At 39.0% G+C, this 21,065-nt stretch overlaps 2 pseudogenes; both read right to left on the bottom strand.

The window, feature by feature from the left end:
- Positions 1-12,132: 12,132 nt before the first annotated feature.
- Positions 12,133-12,553, bottom strand: LOC141518526 (peptidyl-prolyl cis-trans isomerase FKBP1A pseudogene; annotated as a pseudogene).
- Positions 12,554-20,537: 7,984 nt separating this feature from the next.
- Positions 20,538-20,635, bottom strand: LOC141510415 (U6 spliceosomal RNA; annotated as a pseudogene).
- Between the last annotated feature and the right edge of the window lie 430 nt (positions 20,636-21,065).

The following is a 21,065-nucleotide window of genomic DNA, read 5'->3' as shown; positions in this document are numbered from 1 at the left end:
GGGTAGCAATCCTGATCTAAATAAAGCAAAAGCAAAAATAGATCTCATTAAAAGGAATAAGGAAGGAAACTACATTTTCTTAAAAGGGACCATAGATAATGAAGTTCACCCATTATTAAACACATAGGCACCAAGTGATATGATATCCAAATTCTTTGAGAAGAAGCTGAAAGAATTACAGGGAGACATAGACAGAAAAACTATAATGAGGGACCTCAACTTCCCTCTCTCAGAATTAGATAAATCTAATCACAAAATAAACAAGAAGGAAGTTAAGAAGGTGAAGAAAATATTAGAAAACTTAGAAATGCTAGTCCCTCTGGAGAAAACTGGATGGGGATAGAAAATATACCTTTTTCTCTGCAGTACATGGTACCTATATTGAAACTGACCATGTACTATGGTATCACTAAGTAACTGCTAGGAAAATATACAATGATCAGGTAGGATTTATACCAGGTGTCAAGAATGGTTCAATATTTGGAAAATATCCAATATAATTGAAAATATCAATAATAAAACCAATAGAAATCATATGATTATCTCAATAGATGGTAAAAAGTCTTTGACAGACTACATCTTTTCCTATTAAAAACACTGTAGAAAATAGGAATAAATGGAATTTTCCTTAAAATAATAAGCAGTATCTATCTAAAACCACCAATAAATATAATAGGTAATGGGAATAAACTAGAAGCATTTTCAATAATGGAAATTCGGGGGGGGGGGAACAAGGATGCCTATTATCACCATTACTATTCATTATAGTATTAGATATGTTAGCTTCAGGAACAAGAGAAGAAAAAGAAATCAAAGGAATTAGAATTGGCAAAGAAGATGCAGTTTTTGCTCTTTACAGATGATATGATGGCATATTTAGAGAACCCTAGAAAATCATGTAAAAAACTACTTAAGACAAATAACAACTTCAGCAAAATAGCAGAATAAACCCACATAAATCATCAGCTTTCATATATATATATATATATATATATATATATATATATATATATATATATATATATACTCGAGAGCAATAGATAGAAAGAGAAATTCCATTTAAAAGTAACTACAGGGGCGGCTAGGTGGCACAGTGGATAAAGCAGTGGATAAAGTACAGGCCCTGGAGTCAGGAATACCTGGGTTCAAATCCGGTCTCAGACATTTAATAATTACCTAGCTGTGTGGCCTTGGGCAAGCCACTTAACCCCATTGCCTTGAAAAATCTAAAAAAAAAAAAAAGTAACTACAAGTGGACAGAGACAAGATGGAGGAAGGAGTATAGACTCTTCTAGGTGCTCTCTCCAAAATATTACAAAAATCTTAAAATTATGACTAATTTTTCGAGAGAAGGAGCCCACAGAAAGATCCATTGAGGCAATTCTCCAGCCCAAGGTAACCTAGAAAATAGTGGGAAGAGTTGGAGGGGAGGCAGCAAACCAAACTGGAGCAAAGGAACTTCAGCCTCCCAGAAACAGCCCCGGGGTGCCTGGGAGCACTGCCAAGGGCAACAGAAGTGGTTTCTTGACCTGCACCCCAGGGAACACCAAGCACAATTTGGAAGATCAGCAGGAAGACCACTGCCAGAGTGAAGCCCAGGCCAGCCTGGCCCTCTTCAATGCAGCGCATAGCCCAGATCCCAGGAAACAGAAGCAGGCCCACAGAGCTGCCTAGAAGGAGCCTTCTGGCAGCTGCTCCCTGAATGCTCAGCCCCTGGAAGATAAGAGGGTAAAGGGAGACTGCTGAGGTCTGTCCTCTGTCTCTGGGACAGGACTCTGGAGATTTAACCACATTCAGACCCTGGTTGCAGTCTGGGTCCACTATGGAGCAAGGACCCTCCCTCACAGCCCCAGGTTAGAGGGGTGCACTTGTGGTCATTCAACAGACCAGGAGAGCAATCAGAGACTCACATACTGAGGTCCTTGTGGGGGTGTCCCAATAACACTCAAAAGCTCAGGAAGCACTCCAAAACCAGCACAGACTGGTAAAATGAGTAAACAGAAAAAAAAGAAAGGAACCAGACCATAGACAATTACTTTGGTCCCAGGAAAGATCAAAATACTCAATCTGAAGAAGAGAAAGGTCCAAGCTTCTGCGTCTAAAGACTCCAAGAAACATAGAAGTTGGGCTCAGGCTATGACAGAACTCAAAAAAAGATTTTGAAAATCAAGTAAGGGAGATAGAAGAAAAATTGGGAAAAGAAATGAGAGAGATCAGAAGTTTAGTTGAGGAGATCCAAAAGATGATTAAGAAAATAACATGTTAAAAATCAGCTTAGCTCAAATGGATAAAACAGTTCAAAAAGTTATTGAAGAGGGGCAGCTAGGAGTAGCAGTGGACAGAGCAACAACCAGCCCTGGAGTCAGGACTGCCTGAGTTCAAATCCAGCCTCAGACACTTAATAATTACCTAGCTGTGTGGCCTTGGGCAAGCCACTTAACCCCATTGCCTTGCAAAAACTTTTTAAAAAAAGTTATTGAAGAGAAGAATGCTTTAAAAAGCAAAATTGGCCAGATGGAAAAGGAGATAAGAAAGCTCCCTGAGGAAAACAAATCCTTTAGATGTAGAATGGAGATAAAGGAAGCTGATGACTTTGTGAGAAATCAAGACACAATAATTTAACCCCAAAAGAATGAAAAACTAGAAGAAAATATGAACTATCTCATTGAAAATACAATTGATCTGGAAAACAGATGTAGGAAATATAATTTGAAAATTATTGGGCTGCCTGAAAGTCATGATCAGGAAAAGAGCCTTGACCTCATTTTTTAAAGAATTTCTACAGGAAAATTGCCCTGATATCCTAGAAGCAAAGGGAAAAATAGAAAGTGAGAGAATCCACCAATCTCTCCTGGAAAGAGATCCAAAAAAAAAAAAAACAACACCCAGGAATATTATAGCCAAGTTCCAGAACTCCCAAAGTCAAAGAGAAAATATTACAAGCAACCAGAAGGACAAAATTCAAATAACATGGAGCTGCAGTCAGGATCACACAGGATTTAACAGCATCTACATCAAAGGCTCATAGGGCTTGGAATATAATATTCCAGAAGGCAAAAGATCTTAGAATGCAAGCGAGAATTAGCTACCCAGCAAAACTGAACATCCTCTTCAGGGGGACTTTTTTTTTTTAGGTTTTTGCAAGGCAAATGGGGTTAAGTGGCTTGCCCAAGGCCACACAGCTAGGTAATTATTAATTGTCTGAGACCGGATTTGAACCCAGGTACTCCTGACTCCAGGGCCGGTACTTTATCACCTGCGCCACCTAGCCACCCATCTGGGGGACTTTCAATGAAACAGGGGAATTTCAAATGTTCCTGTTGAAACAACCAGAGATGAACAGAAAGATTGATCTTCAAGTACAGGACTCAGGTGAAGCATAGAGAGGGAAGATGAAAAGGATAAATTATGAGGGACTAAATGATGATAAACTGCATGTATTCCTGCATGGAAGGATGATACTGACAATATTCATATAAACCTCATTTAATAGAGCAGGTAGAAGGAGCTTTTATAGATGAGGCACAAGAGAGAGCTGAATTTGAAGATATAATATATAGTAAAATGGAGTCAATGGGTGAAAGGGAAATGTACTGGGAGTAAGAGAAAGGAGAGGTAGAATAGGCTAAGATATTTCATGTAAAAGATATTTCATGTATCTTTTGCAATGCTATGATAGGGAGGAAGGCGAGGGGGAATGAGGGAGCCTCCATTCTCATCAGAAATGGCTCAGAGAGGAAACAGCATACACACTCAATAGGGTATAGACATCTAGAAGAAAAAGGAGAGAAGGGAGATAGGGGGAGGTGAGGGGGGATGTGGGTGATAGAGGAGAGAGTAAATCATAGGAGAGGATAGTCAAATATAATACATATTCTTTTTTAATTTTTGCAAGGTGGTGGGATTGGGTGGCCTGTCTGGGACCACAGGGCAAGGTGGTTGCTGGGTCTCTGGAATGGGATGTAGGTTTGGGGCCTCTTGGCCCCAGGGCCAGTGCTTTGTGCACTATGCCATTTGGCTGCCCCACTGCACATTTTTGAAGAGGGACAGAGTGAAAGGAGAGAGAAAATATAATAGATGGTACTGGAGAGGAATGGATGGAGGGGAATTACAATTAGCAACAGCAACTGTGGAAAAATATGGAAATAACTACTATGATGGACTTATGTTAAAGAATGCAATCCACCTAAGACAGAGCTGTATCAGAACACAGACTGAAATACATTTTTTTCCTGTCTTTTACTTTATTTCTCATGAGGTATTATATTTTTGTGGGGGAAGGGCTATTATGTTTACTCTTAAAACAAGAATATTTTAGTAATGTGTAAATAAAGAAAATTTAAAAAAATAAAGTTAACTGCTGGCAACATAAAATACTTGAGAATCTACCTCCCAAGACAAGCCTCAAAACTAAATACCAAGGAATCACAGTATGGATTACACAGGCCCTGGCTACATCAACACTGAGGGATCAAAGTGCCTGGAATGTGATATTCCAAAGAGCAAGGGAGCTTGGAATGCAGCCAAGAATTCACTATCTGACAAAATTAAGCCTTCTCTTCCAGGAGAAAAGATGGACATTTAATGAACACAATTTCAAAACACTTTTCAGACAAATAAAGTCAGATCTAAACAATTGGAAAAACTGTCAGTTGCTTATGGCTAGGTTGAGTTAATATAATGAAAATGACAATTCTACCCAAATTAAATTATTTATTTAGTGCCATACCAATCAAATTACCAAGTTACTATTGTACCAAGGTAGGAAAAAACAGCAACAAAATTCATCTGGAGCAACAAAAGATCAAGAACATCAAGGGGAGGCTTCTGGCCAAGATGAGGAAGAGAAGATTGGCACTATGCTAAGGTCTCCTGGTCTTCCCTCATATATTAAATGAAACAAACCTCTTAACAGAAATTCTATCAACAAAACCCAGAAAAAGAAGCTAGGAGAAGAACATCTACTAGCAAGGTCTGTCTCTGGGGATCGTGTGTGAGCTGGGGGCAGAGAGCAGAGAGCCAGCAGGGGTGGGGTGAGAGCCAGACTTACCTAAGATCAGCAGTGGAGACTTTGACTGTGGGAGCCATGGTCAGGGGTGCTCCAGCAGGGCTGGAGGGCAAGTTCTGTTGCAGAGTTGCAGAAGGCAACTGGACATCAATCTGTTGGGCCCAGCTGGTCTAGAGGACTGCAGGCTCCATACTTTCATTTCAGCAGAGTCCTCTTCCCAGAACAAACACAATAACAGCCCCACCCACCCCCAGGCTCAGGGCTCGGCAGCAGAGCTCCTTTGACTGAATGGAGAGGGATTAACATTCTTTGCTGCAGGACCCAGCCCACATAGTTCAAGGATAAAAAGTATCCAGCAGTGCCACCCACCCCCTCCAGGACTAGGGAGAGGGCCTCAAATCAAGGTTACAAACACTCCAGAGAAGACTACTAAGCCAATTGAGCAAAGCCTCTAGCACCCCATACTGGTTGGCCCACTTTAAACACAGTGAGCAAAGCCTCTAGGGATAAACCTCTGTGAACCAGCCCCTCCCCCAACACAAGATCTTAGGAAAATGAAGAAAGGCCAGCGGAAAGCAAGATCCATAGAAAACTATCTAGAAGACAAAGACCCTGACTCAGAGAGATCTAGAACTTCTGAGGAAAATATGATTTGGTCTCCAGTCCAGAAAGATTTCCTTGAATAAATCAAGAAGGAATTTAAAAGTCAATTGGAAAATCTGGGGGGAAAACCCAAGTGAAAATTAACACCTTGCAACAAGAAAACAAATTCTTGGAAAATACAATTGGGAAAATGTAAAAAAGAAAATAATTCCCTCAAAACCTCAGTTAGTCGAATGCAAAAAGAAAATAATTCTCTCAAAACCTCAATTGGACAAATGGAAAACTTCAAAAATAGAAGTGACCAATTGGAAAAGGAGTTGCAAAAAGCAAATGAAGAAAATTCTTCTCTAAAAAAAAGGAATGGACTCTGTGGAAACTAATGATCTCATGAAACAATAAAAATCTCTTAAACAAAACCAAAAACTCAAAAAAATAAAAGGAAATGTAAAATACCTCTTAGGCAAAACCACTGACCTTGAGAATAGATCTAGCAGAGACAACTTAAGAATCATTGGACTCCTTGAAAATATTGAAGAGAAAAAAGTGGGGACTTAATATTACAGGATTTAGTGATGGAAATTGCTCTGACATCATGGAACCAGAGGGAAAAATAGTTATTGAGATAATACATCAATCCCTTCCAGAAAGAGATCCAAAAATAAAAACATCAAAGAATATTGTGGCCAAATTCCAGAACTATCAGATAAAAGAGAAAATCCTGCAAGCAGCCAGAAATAAACAATTTAAATACCAAGGAATCACAGTATGGATTACACAGGCCCTGGCTACATCAACACTGAGGGATCGAAGTGCCTGGAATGTGATATTCCAAAGAGCAAGGTAGCTTGGAATGCAGACAAGAATTCACTATCTGACAAAATTAAGCCTTCTCTTCCAGGGGGAAAAGATGGACATTTAATGAAATAGGAGACTTCCAACTTTTCCTGATGAAAATACCAGAGCTAAATAGAAAATTTGTACATCAAACAGGAGACTCAAGAGACATGTGAAAAGGTTAAAAAAGGGGGGGGGGGGTAAACAAAAAAACTGCTATCCTGCTATCCACTAAAATGAAATTGGCTATATCCCAACCTAGAAGAAAGACTGTCATAATTCTCTAGAATTGTAACTCTATTAGAGAGAGTATACCTAGCCAGAAATAGTGGATACTCATAACTTAACCATGACTCTGATAGAATGATTTAAAAACATTATCTCCTTAAAAGGGAGAACAATAAAGAGTTGGGAAGATGAAGGAAACTGAATGGGGCAAATCGAAATACATAAAGAGGTACAAAGGACCTATTACAATCGAGGGGAAGAAAGGAGGAGGTGAGAACCACCTGAACCTTACTCTCATCAGATTTGGCTTAAAGTTAACATATACTCAGTTAAGTTAAGAAACATATCTTACCTTTCAAGTATAAAAAGGGGAAAATGGGAGGGTGGAGGAAAATAGGAACTAACAGGAGGAAGGGAGGGAAGAAGGGGCAAAGAGAAAGGGGAAGGAAATGGGAAGGGGTTTGGATATAAGGGGCCAAACGCACTGAAAGTGGTGGTGTTCAGAAACAAAATACTGGGGAATATGGATAAAGTGAAAAAAATGGGGGGAATACAAACAGAGAGAAAATAGCATGGAGGGCAATAAAGAATTAGTAATTATAACTTTGAACGTCAATGGGATGAATTCTCCCATAAAACATAAGTGAAGCAGAGTGGATTAAAAACCAGAATCCTACAGTATGCTGCTTACCAGAAACTCATTAGGAGCAGAGAGATGCATATAGAGTAAAGGTAAAAGGTTCAAGCATAATATATTTTGCTTCAGCTGAAGTGAAAAAAGCAAGGGTAGCAATCATTATCTCAGACAAATATTGGTTCAATATGAATTGCAAAATAGATCTCATTAAAAGAGATAAGGAAGGAAACTATACCCTCCCAAAAAGTACCATAAACAATGAAGCAATTTCAATACTAAATATATATGCACCAAGTGGTATAGCATCCAAATTCTTAAAGAAGAAGTTGAATGAGGTAAACAGATCATTAGAAAACCTAGGTATGATAGAACTTTGGAGAAAATTGAATGGGGATAGAAAGGAATATATTTTTTTTTCTGCAGTACAAGTGACTTCTATCAAACATTTAAGGAACAATTTGTTCCAATTCTACATAAATTCTTTGGAAAAATAGGTGAAGAACTCTGCCTAACTCTTTCTATAACACCAATATGGTGCTGATACCTAAACCAGCAAGTGTCAAAAAAGAGAAAGAAAATATCTCCCTGATGAATATAGATACAAAAACTCTTAAATAAAATCTTAACAAAATGATTACCACAAACTAACACGAGGAAAATACACTATGACCAAATAGGATTTATCCCAGGAATGCAAGGTTGATTCAATATTAGGAAAAAGTTAGTATAATTAATCATGACAATAACAAACCTATCAGAAATCATATGTTTATATCAATAGATGCTGAAAAAGCCTTTGACAAAATACAGCACCCATTCCTACTAAAAAACACTAGAGGGGTGACTAGGTGGCACAGTGAATAAAGCACTAGCCCTGGAGTCAGGAATACCTGGGTTCAAATCCAGTCTCAGACACTTAATAATTACCTAGCTGTGTGGCCTTGGGCAAGCCACTTAACCCCATTTGCCTTGCAAAAACTAAAACAAAAAAACAAAAAAACAAAAAAACAAAAAAAAACCCACTAGAGAGTGTAAGAATAAATAGACTGTTCCTTAGAAGCAATATCTATCTGAAACCATCAACAACCATTATATGCAATGGGGATAAGCTAGGGGCAATACTAATAAGATCAGGGGTGAAACAAGGATGCCCATTCTCACCACTACTATCCAATATTGTATTAGAAATGTTAGCTTCAGCAATAAGAGAAGAAAAAGAAATTGAAGGAATTAGAATTGGGAAGAAAGAGACAAAATTCTCACTCTTTGCAGATGACATGGTATACCTAGAGAATTCTAAGAAATTATCTAAAAAATACTAAAAACAATTAGCAACTTTAGCAAAGTCACAGGATATAAAATAAACCCTTATAAGTCATGAACATTTATATATATATATATATATATATATATATATATATATATATATATATATATATATATATATGACTAGCAAAATACAGCAGAAAGAGCTAGAAAGAAATCCCATTCAAAGTAACTTCAGACAATATAAAGTACTTGAGAGTCTACCTGACAATTCAGACTCAGGCACTTTATGAAAACAATTATAAAACACATCTCAAACAAATAAAATTAGATTTAAACAACTGGGCAAATATCAACTGCTCATGGATAGGCAGAGCTAATATAATAAAAATGACAAATCTAGCAAAATTAAACCATTTATTTAGTGTCCTGCCTATCAAAATTCCAAAAAAATCATTTTAATGAGTTAGAAAAATTGTAAGTAAATTCTTATGGTGAAATAAAAAGTCACGAATTTTCAGGGATTCAATGAAAAAAGTGCAAAAGAAGGTGGCTTAGCCCTACCAGATCTAAAATTATATTATAAAGCATCAGTCATCAAAACTCTCTGGTATTGGCTAAGAAACAGAGTGATAGATCAGTGGAATAGACTAGGTGCAAAAGGGCAGCAGGAAATGATTATAGTAATCTGCTGTTTGATAAAGCCAAACAGTCCAGCTTTGGGGATTAAAAACTCTCTCTTTGATAAAAACTGTTAGTAAAATTGGAAGTTGGTATGGCTGAAACTTGGAATAGATCAACACCTCCAAATGGATACAGGATTCAGACAGAAAAGACAATATTATAGCAAACTAGGAGATCAAGGAATAGTTTACCTGTCAGATATTAGGAAAGGGAAGCAGTTTATGACCAAGGAAGAGATGGAGAACATTATTAAAAACAAACTAGATAATTTTCATTACATTAAATTAAAAAGCTTTTGCATAGACAACACCACTGTAACAAGATCAAAAGAAATGTAGTAAATTGGGAAACAATTTTTACAACTAGTGTTTCTGACTAAGGCCTCATTTCTAAAATATATAGAGAACTGAATCAAATTTATAAAAAAAACAAGCCATTCCCCAGTTGACAAATGGTCAAAGGATATGCAAAGGCAATTTACAGATGAGGAAATCAAAGCGATCCATAGTCATATGAAAAATTGCTCTAAATCATTACTTATTAGAGAAATGCAAATTAAAGCATCTCTGAGGTACCACCTCACACCTCTCAGACTGACCAATATGACCGGAAAGGACAATGATCAATGTTGGAAGGGATATGGGAAATCTGGGGCACTAATACATTGTTGGTGGAACTGTTAACTCATCCACCCTTTCTGAAGAACAATTTGGAATTAAGCCAAAAGGGCAACAAAAATGTGCATACTCTTTGATCCAGCAATACCACTACTGGGTCTACACCCTGAAGAGATGATAAAGAAAAAAGGGTAAAAACATCATTTGTACAAAAATATTCATAGCAGTTCTGCTTGTGGTGGCAAAAAATTGGAAACTGAGTGAATGTCCATCAATTCAGGAATGGGTGAACAAATTGTGGTATATGTATGTGATAGAACACTATGGTACTATTAGAAACCAGGAGGGATGGTGAAAGAAATGAGCAGAACCAGAAGAACATTGTACACCATAACAGCAACATGGGGTTGATGATCTATCTTAATGAACTTTCTCATTCCATCAGTGCAACAATCAGGGTCAATTTGGGGGTATCTGTGATGGAGAATACCATCTCTATCCAAAGAAAGAATTGTGGAGTTTGAACATAGATCAAAGACTATTACCTTTAATTTTTTAAAAAAAACATTATCTTATTATATAATTTTGCTATCTCTTATACTTTATTTTTCTTCCTTAAGGATATGATTTCTTTCTCATCACATTCAACTTAAATCAATGCATACCAATGTTAAAGACTAATAGACTAGGATGGCTAGGTGGTGCAACGGATAGAGCACCATCCTTGGAGTCAAGAGTACCTGGGTTCAAATCTGACCTCAGACACTTAATAATTACCTAGCTGTGTGGCCTTGGGCACGTCACTTAACCCCACTGCCTTGAAAAATCTAAAAAAAAAAAAGACTAATGGACTGCCTTCTGTTGAGGGTGGGGGGGGGGGGGGGGAAGGGAAGTGAGATTAGGGGGAAAATTGTAAAATTCAAAAATAAATAAAAGCATTTTTAAAAAAAGAATATGTAGGGAACTGATGAAAAAAAAAATGTAAAGGAATGTGGCTCAGATGTATATACCAGATCTAAAGCTATACTGGGAAGCAGCAGTCATCAAAACTGCCTGGTACTAGTTAAAAAAAATAGAGAAATAAGGGCAGCTAGGTGGCACAGTGAATACAGCACCAGCCCTGGAGTCAGGAGTACCTCACTTCAAATTCATCCTCAGGCTCTTTTTTTTCCTGAGAAAAGCCAGCATAAAGCATTTTATTGCAATAATAAAACTTGAAACTCATACGTGGTGGAGGGAGAGTGAGTGGTCGCAGTTTCTCTTACGAAATCACTATACAGGACAGCAAAGGGGGGGGGTGGGAGTGGGAGAGAGGGAAGGTGGGGGTGGAGGGAAGGATATCAGCGGTAGGGGAGCTGAGCATCAAAAACAGGAGATGTTGAAGCTGTGATGACCAGCATCAGTTGTTTGGTTTTTTGTTGTTGTTTTTTTTTTGTAGAGAACATGCAACGATTTCCTGTGACAATGACTGGGCTTTCATTGTGTTGAAAATTTCCAGAAACAGCACCTTCAATTTAACAATCAATTCAAGTTTTTAGAATTTAGGTAGTTGTGGAACTTTGATGGCTACTGGAGATTTAAAAAAGTCCTCCAAATCCATTAGAAAACCACATGATGGGAAAAAAAGGCATCAACAAAGTAGGTTTATACTGACCCGAGTTGTCGTAGATAAGACACCAAGTGGCATGTCCAACACTGCATCAAAAAATATCTGCTTTCAAAAGGCAGAGGTTAAGAGCAGGGGAGAAGAAGGAGGGTTGTGTGGTAAAAGCAGCTTCTCCTTCCCCACCTTCATTTTGGACAGGGTGACTGATAGGCTCCAAGGAAATCATTCAACATGGAGAATATGTCAGCCCTCAATAGCTCCTCGATCTACTATGGCTTTACAGCAGCAGCAATTTTTTTTTTGTAATACATAAGAGATAAATTTCATCCAAAAAAATAAAAGGGACAAAGATTTTCTCTGTCCAAATAATTCCTATCCTAAGGTTAACCCATATGTGTGCTGTTAATGTTTGATCATACACTTAATCTTAAATCTATACTCAAAAGATTGCAATTTAAATCTAGACCACAAAAACAAAAAGATGAATGACTTGACAAGTTGAGGTTTACGGTGTATAGTTTAGGGACAACACATGTACAAGGAGGAAGAGTTAGAATCAAAGCCAAGTGATTACACATTCAATCGGGGTATATGTCTATAAAATGAATGTAGTGGAATATCAGGGAAAAGCTCCATATAAATTTAAATTCATGTGCATTCTTCTTCTTGAAGCTGAGACTCTGGACTCTTCCATGTGTCCAATTCAAGCAACAGGGAGCTAGGGGAAGAAATCATTCCTGTCATTCCAATTTTATAAGTTCCACATCAAAGATGAGAGTAGCATTTGGTGGAATGATGCCTGGATGACCAGTGGAACCATAAGCATAGTCTGGAGAGAGAATCATTTTTGCTCTCTGGCCCACACTCATCTGGGCAACTACTTCTTCCCAGCCTCGAATCACCTCCTGTTTGCCCATCACAAACTTGAAGGGTTTATTTCTGTCACGAGAGGAATCAAACTTTTTCCCATCTTCAAGCATCCCCGTGTGTGTGGTGCACCACTCAAGTCTGGCCGCGCTTGGGGAAGGTGCGCCCGTCCCGGGGTAGATGGTCTCCACCTGCACTCCCATCCCGGGCGGCCTTGAGCGAGTCGGGGGCGGCGGCTCGGCGGGGCGCGGGCAGGCGGCGAGGCGAGGAGGGCGCCGGGCTGCTGCTGAGGACGCGGCCTCGCGCGCTGCTCCCGGTGGGCAGAGGGACACACTGGCTCGCGCACCGGCCCGGGCGGCTTTTCACCACCACCACCCCTGCCCCGCCCATCCTCAGACTCTTAATAATTGCCTAGCTGTGTAACCTTGGGCAAGTCACTTAACTGCATTGACTTAAATAAAAAATTAAAAAATAAATAGAGAAATAGACCAGTGGATTAGGGTAGATACAAAAGAAATGGTAGTAAATGAAAATAGCAATCTATTGTTTGAAAAATCCAAAGATATTAGTTTCTGGGATAAGAGTATTATTTGACAAAAATTGTTGGAAAAAAACAAAATAATATGACAAAAAACTAAGCATAGACTCACATCTCACACTCTATACCAAAAAGATCAAAATGGGTACAGGACGGGGTGACTAGGTGGCGCAGTGAATAGAGCACCAGCCCTGGAGTCAGAAGTACCTAGGTTCAAATCGGGTCTCAGACACTTAATAATTACCTAGCTGTGTGGCCTTGGCCAAGCCACTTTAACCCCATTTGCCTTGCAAAAACCTAAAAAAAAAAAAATGGGTACAGGATTTAGACATAAGGGTGATACTACAGATCAATTAACAGATCAAGAAATACTCTCTCTGTCAGATTTATGGAAGGGTAGAAATTTATGACCAAAAAGAAATAGAATATATTATAAATTGCAAAATGGATGGTTTTGATTATATTAAATTAAAAAGGGTTTGCACTAATAAAACCAATTCTGCCAAGATTAGAAGGAAATCAGAAAGCTGGGAATCTCATTTCTAAAATATATGAAGAATTGCATCAAATTATAAGGTTACAAGTCAGTCTCCGATTGATAAATTGTCAAATGATGTGAGTGGGCAGTTTTCTAAAGAAGAAATTAAAGCTTTATATAATCATACAAAAAATGCTTCAAATCATTATTGATTAGAGAAATGCAAATTAAAACAACTATGAGGTAGCATCTCACACCTATTATATTGGCTAAGATGATAGAAAGAGAAAACAATTAATATTGGAGAGGTTATGGGAGGATTGGGACATTAATACACTGTTGATGGAGTTGTGAACTGATCCAGCCTCTCTGGAGAGCATTATGGAACTATGCCCAAAGAGCAATAAAGCTGTTCATATCCTTTGACCTAGTAATAACAACACTATATAGGCCTATATCCAGAAGAAATCATAAAAAAATGGGAAAAGTTCCACATGTTCCAAAAATATTCATAGCAGCTCTTTTTGTGGTGGCAAAGAACTGGAAATTGAGGGAATACACATCAATTGGGGCATGACTAAATGAGTTATGGTATATGGATACTATGGAATACTATTGTTCTCTAAGAAATCATGAATGATCAAACTCTAGAGAAGCTTGGAATGAATTACAGTAACTGATGCTGAGGGAAGAGCAAAACAAAGGGAACATTGTACACATTAACAGCATTGTGAGTTGATCAACTATAATGGATGCAGCTCCTACCAGAAGTTCAGAGAGCTAAGACAACCCTGGGAGATCTGTTATGTACAACTCCAAACACTTTCAAACAAAGAAAAAATAAAACAAATCACAGAATCTAAATGAACACTATATTCACTTTAAAAAAAATTTTTTTTATGTTTTTTACCCTATTCCATGGTTTTCTATCTTTTCCCTTAATCCTAATTCCTCATATAGGGAACAACTAATATGTAAACATGTTTAATACAAATGTACATCTACAACATTCACTAGATGTTTTGCAGCTGAGGGGAGGGTAGTGGGAAGGAAAGGTAAGGAAATTATGTAACATAAATATGCAAGTGAATGAATGTTGAAAAACAACATACAAATGGAAAAATAAAATAACAATTTTTTTTAAATGAACAGATGCTCATTGACCCTGAGCTCATTCAGCATCTCTTACTCACCTCCAGTAGTGAGATTGTACTAACAGACTAAGGACATAACACAAAAAATTACCACAAAACTCATTCCTATACGCTGGTATCCATTCCCTCTTTCCAGTGCTGTGGAGACCCCAACACCACAATGTGGAAATTTTTTTAGACTTTGTCAGCTTGGTCATAGCCCTTCAGAAACAGAAACCTCCAGTGGCTGTAGCCCTGCAGCACCAGTTGCAGTGGGGGCTGTGTGACCAACAGAAGACTGAATGAGAGGCTTTGGAATGGTGGGAGAATTCACACAAGCCTGGCACTTTAAAGCTAATCAGGATTTATTATAGAGGCCAACAAAGTGTACAGATTGAAATCTGTACTCCTCCTGGAGAAATAGCAAGCACCTTGAGGACAGGTTAGTCGAGAGGAGAGAGAGACAGAGAGACAGAGAGAGAGACAGAGACAGAGACAGAGACAGAGAGAGTCAGAGATAAAGAGGACAAAGAGACAGAGAAAAAAGAACAGAGACAGAGAGAGAAATAGAGAGAGAGACAGAAAGAGACAGAGAGACACTCAGAGAGAGAGAGAGAGAGAGAGAGAGAGAGAGAGAGAGAGGAGAGAGAGAGATGAGAGAGACAGAGAGACAGAGAGAGGGGGCAGCTAGGCGGCGTAGTGGATAAAGCACCGGCCCTGGAGTCAGGAGTACCTGAGTTCAAATCTGATCTCAGACACTTAATAATTACCTAGCTGTGTGGCCTTGGGCAAGCCACTTAACCCAGTTTGCCTTGCAAAAACCTAACAAAAACAACAACAACAACAACAAAAAACAACAACAGAAAGTTCCATGAACTTGAATGAGGGGAGAGACAGAGAGAGGCAGAAAGAGACAGACAGAGAGAGAAAAACAGAGTGAGGAGAGACAGAGGCAGAGACAGAGACAGAGAGAGACAGAGAGAGAGAGGCAGAGACAGAGACAGAGACAGACAGAGAGAGGACAGTGCTGGCTTAGTCCAACCACATGGCAGAGGGTCATGGTTCTCCAGCCGGCCTAGGCCAGGAGCACATGAAAGAGAGAGAGATAGCCATCCTTGCAAGGTGAAGGGAGGGTTAAGAAGAGAGAAAAGAGGCTGTGCTTGTCTTCCTGACAACTTAAATGCACTACCGTAGAGGGTGGGACAAGGGTGGTGCTCAGGGAGTGGTCTAGTACCTGACTCTAGTATTCTCTAATAGGGTCCGTCCTGTCTCAAGGTCCATGACCTCTAAATCCAACATGTCATTTCCTGTCACACCAGTGCAAGCTTGACCCATCAATGGCCTGGGTCAGGTAGACTGGAAAACCAGAAACCAGAGGAAGGGGAAGGAACTAAAGCCACTCCCATCCTGGCAAAATTCAATGAAGTTCCCCAGATAGATACAGACAGTATTTTTCCTTCCACAAAATTTCCAATCACATCTCCTATGTCCATAACTCCCTGCATCACCAACTTATCAGCTTCTTGTACCAGGCTAGAGAACAGCAGGTGTGTGTGTGTGTGTGTGTGTGTGTGTGTGTGTGTGTGTGTGTGTGTGTTTGAGGAGGGACTTTTGGGCAGTGTTCTACAAACCTGAGAAAAAGATCTGAGCATCCAGAAGGGGCCAATTCTCACCATACAAAACTTAGTTTTGAGCAGAGACGGAAGCTAGTGAATCATGAATTGCCCAGCACGGGAGGAAGCTGAGACACCTTGATATCAAACAGTGAATAACTAAACTACAATCAGAAGGTAATATACTGAGTGGGATAAAGTCTGAGATTTCTTCAGTAAAATATTACAGATTAGAAGATAGTTGAACTATGTGCCCCTCTTCCCTTTACAGGCAACTATTGGTGAAGAGTTACCTGACCCTGTCTTATCTGTTGAAGTCCTGATGATCATTCAATTCCTGGGATTTAAGGAATAATCCTCTTTTGGTTTGAATTGTTTTTTTCCCTTAGATTAATTTAGTTTAGATTGTGAAGACCACATTCCTCATTAATGAGGATGGGTTGGGGGGATTGCATTAGGATAATGACCCTTGGGTCTTTTCTCTTTGCCTCAGTCTCTGTAATTGATTGGAAACTATCTCTTGAGAAAGGAATAAAAATTTCTCTTCATACCTTGAAACAGATTATTTTTTTTTTAGGATTTGTTTTTTTTTTGCAAGGCAAATGGGGTTAAGTGGCTTGCCCAAGGCCACACAGCTAGAGACAGATTATTTAAGTGGCATCTGTCCCACACAGTTTGGGGACTCATCTCAGTACTGCATACCCATTGGGGACCTCTCAGGACTTGGCAAAAAGGTGCCCCTGTCCAAATCTGGCAGTTTGCCATTTTCTGGGGATCTTGGTTTCCTCTCTGTACAAGTGACCCAAAGTGTAGAGACTCTGTAGGAAAAGAGCAAATCCAAGCAAAAACCTGACTGGTCAGTGGGGACGAAAAGCAGTTGGCAATTTTTGTGCACAGAGGCCCAAAAAGCGGGTAAGCCTAGACCTTGGAATCTTAAGGCACTAGATTCCTGGAGGGTCTGTTTGGGTGACTGAAGGTTGGGGGTGACCCCTTCTGGTTTGGGCAGAAGAGACTTGGATCTAAAGGCACTTGATCCTGAGAGGTCTCTGTCAATATTTAAAATGGGAAGGGCCCTGTCCTAAGCCTTCCCCTGCAGTAAATCAGGTAAATAAGACTAAAATATAAAGGGAAAAGTAAGAAGTTTAATGAATAAGTATTGTTGTCTTGTATGGGGAAATAAAGATATAGGAGAAGGAACACATTTAGTCTGCCTTTGGGAGGGAGAGATTGTCAGACATGAGGCTGAAATCTCCCCTCATGGCATTCCTGAGACATCAGGAATTTGCCCATTGGCTTGTGTTTGTTGATATATGTTGAAATTGTTGGTTTGGAAAATTCTGTTGTGTTTGTGTGATCTGTGTTTGTGCCTTGCCTGTCTTTAAGTGTTTAGATTGTCTATTTACTTGTGTGATTTTTTAAACAGGGTAAAGGTGGGAGTTAGGGAGTTCCCCTAAAGACTTCCTTGGCTTGCCTCATTTTGTTACTTTGGATTTTTAGGCAGTATTCATCTAGCTCTCACTGGCTCTTCCCTTGAGCTTGCCTTCTTCCTGTGTTACAATGAGTAAAATGATCCCTCCCTCCTCACTCCTGGGTTGTCTCTTGAGCACTTAAAAGAGGGATTTTGATTTTGATTTAAAAAAGAATAGATTATGGTATTAAATCGACTGAGGTCAAATTACTCACTCTGTTATTCTACCATTATGAGAAGGGTCCCCCCTTCCCTGTTTATGTTCCCTTCTCTTCCTAGTTCTCCGTGATTCTGTGCTGCCAGAGTGTTCCCCCTACCCCTTTTAGAAAAAGGACTAAGGGGGCAGCTAGGTGGCATAGTGGATAAAGCACTGGCCTTGGAGTCAGGAGTGCCTGGGTTCAAATCCGGTCTCAGACATTTAATAATTACCTAGCTGTGTGGCCTTGGGCAAGCCACTTAACCCCATTTGCCTTGCAAAAAACAAAAAACCTAAAAAAAAAGAAAAAAAGAAAAAGGACTAAGAGAGAGAGTTACTTCAGGAAGAATTAGTAAAATAAGTGTTAAAAGGTATCTTATTTAGAAGTTAAAGAGACAGGAAAGAGACAGTGAATATTACCAAATATGTAAACAAAGAAATCATAGAAAGAAATGCTATTTTAATTTGAAAAAAAAGTTATTAGAAAATAAATTTCAGAAAAACAAGAGAATTAGGTTAATCCTAAAGGATATAATGTGGTTATCAAGATATGTCAGTATAGGAGAAACTAAATAGTTAATCTTTTTCCAGGATGATATGGCAACAGTAGAGCTTCAGGAGTTTATCAATATAGATTGTGATAAGGTTAGTTATAACCAAAAATTATGAGACATGTAAGGATTTAAGAATAGAAGATCAACCCCCCCCCAAAGGATTTCCCCTCTATAAAAGTTATTCAGTTTATTCCATTTGAAGGGGGGCAGGGAATATTCTAATTAGGTTAAGGGATTTTTGAATGACTATTTGCCTTCTCTAGGGTTTTAGCAGCTATAATTCAGAAGTGCTAAATATTAAAACCTTGGAATGGAAAATGTATTGTGAAAAGTGGAATCATATCTGTGATTTATATAACTATGTGATTCTAGTTCAGAATAGTATGAATTAGTCAAGAAGAGCTAATGAAAAGGAATGATGGAACAGTATATTGAGGGAAACTGTGAGTTGTATAGTCTGCTTGAGGTTTTTGAACCATTTGTTAAGTATGGAAATTGGTAAAAGCATGTAGGCAGAAGATTTGAGCAGGTTTGACTTTGTATACCAAAGATGGATTTTGGGAACTTTGTAAAGTGGTTTTCAAATCATTCTAAGAGGAGAAGAAAGTAGCTGAGCATCGGCCCCCATGTGGAAATCAGCTCCTCCCTCACTGAGCCTCACTGTGCTGGTGTGTAGTTAAAGAGAAAAGGGGAGGGGTACTCTTAAAGAGAAAAAGCTGTGGTTTGGGGAGAGTTTAGAAGAGTTTAAAAGAAAGCGCCTTTAAGGGAAAGACTGAGAAGTTATAGGAGGGAAGAGTTCTTATCCTTATGAGTATCTGGAAAAGATCCCATGCTTTCTCCCTGGGTTGGGGGGAAGGGGGTGGTGGATTGACACGTGGTGGTCTTGATCCCCATCCACCAACTTGTTAAGACTCCAACCCTAGACTGAGTCTACTTAAGAGCCAGACCCAACCATGGAGGGAGGGGGAGAGACAGGAGACCTCAAGTACTTAAGCCTTAAAGGGAAAAAGACTCCACAGGTGGGATATGTGATGTGATTGGGAAAGGGGAAAGAAGGAAAAAAAAAATATATATATATACATATATATATATATATATATATATATATATATATATATATATATATATATATATATCAGGGTTGGAGACACATCTATTAAAAGGAAGTCATGATTAAGGAAAATCTGCTCTGCTGATATGGCCTTAAAGTAATGACTCTCACTGTTTAAGGTTTCTGAACTAGAGTTCTGGAAAGCACACTGAGGATTTTTTTTTTAACTTGGTAAATCTTTATCTATTTATTTGTTTGTTTGCTTGCTTGCTTGCTTGCTTGTTTATTTATTTATTTATTTGTTCTCATTTTGTACAAATGTTTTTTTTTACATTAATAAAATATTCTTGTTTAAGAGTAAACAAAATACCCCTCCCCCATGAATATAGACTTGCTTGGGTGAAAAAGTAAAGGGGAGAGAAAAAAAATTAAAATTAAAAAAAATAATAGTAATAATTGTAAGTATGGCAAGGTGGCGCAATGGACAAAGCACCAGCCCCGGAGCCATGAGCACTCGAGCCCACATCCAGCCTCGTAAACCCAACAGTCACCCAGCCATGTGACATGCAAGCCACCCGATCCCCACTGCCCTGCAAAAACCAAAAAGAAGGAAAAAAAAGACCCAAAATAAAATAAAATAGTAATCATAGTGGGGGTGGCTGGGTGGCAGACAGAGCATTGGCCCTTGAGCCAGGAGCACCCAGGTCCAAATCTGGCCTCAGACACCCAAAGATCACCCTGCTATGTGGCCCCAGGCAGGCCACCCAGCCCCATTTGCCCTGCGCCCTCCCCCAAATAATAATAACAAAAAATGTGCTTCAGTCTTTGTTCCAACACCAACAACTCTGTCATGGGTAGATCGTATTCTTTATGGTAAGTCCACAGCAAAAGTTACTTCCATATTTTTCCACTGTTGTCATTGCTGATCGCAACTCCCTCCTTTTGTATTTCTCCACTACCATGTACTATATTTTCTCTCTCCTTTCACTCTGACTCTGCTGTAGGGTCGCTGAGTGGCGCAGCAGACAGATCCCTGGTCCTGGGGCCAAGAAGCCCTGAGCCCCCATACCACCCCTTAGGCCCAGAATCCACCTGGCCCTATGGTCCTGGGCAGGCCTTCCAATCCCAGCCCCTTGCAAGAAGTAAAAAAGGAAAAAAAAATAAGGAACACTTCAAGAATTTGTGTGTCATCCTTGCACAGGGGCCATGCTAATCTTCTCTGTATTATTCCAATTTTAGTATTAGTATATGTGCTGTTGAAGCAAGCACCACACTGAGGATTTTAAAAGAGGGATCCTAGTGCTGTAACATTTTGACAAAATTTGAACAAGGTGGGAGGAACTAAATAACCTAGTTTGTTAAATTAGTTTGGGATTATAAACTATTTTAACACTATTGTAACTTTTGCAAGGAGTTAAGTGGTTTGGGATTTTCAACTTTACTGTAACACCTTTGGGTTAAAGAAAAGTGGTATTGTGTTACTAAGAAGAGAAATACCTATGTTATTGTGGGATGTTTACTGATTTCTTCTGGGAAAATGCTCTAATTCATTTTAATGTTAAGCCTAATAACACTAACAATTATATTTTTATTTTTGGATAGAGATTTTGGAATGTGAGTGCTAGATTCTCTGTATAAGGTACTCTAAAATTTTTATCAAACTGAATTGTTGGGAAATCTAGTT

This window comes from Macrotis lagotis, chromosome 1, assembly GCF_037893015.1.
Source record: "Macrotis lagotis isolate mMagLag1 chromosome 1, bilby.v1.9.chrom.fasta, whole genome shotgun sequence".
NCBI lineage: Eukaryota > Metazoa > Chordata > Mammalia > Peramelemorphia > Peramelidae > Macrotis > Macrotis lagotis.
The sequence above is the reverse complement of the archived record's forward strand: the minus strand, read 5'-3'. Positions and strand labels throughout refer to the sequence as shown.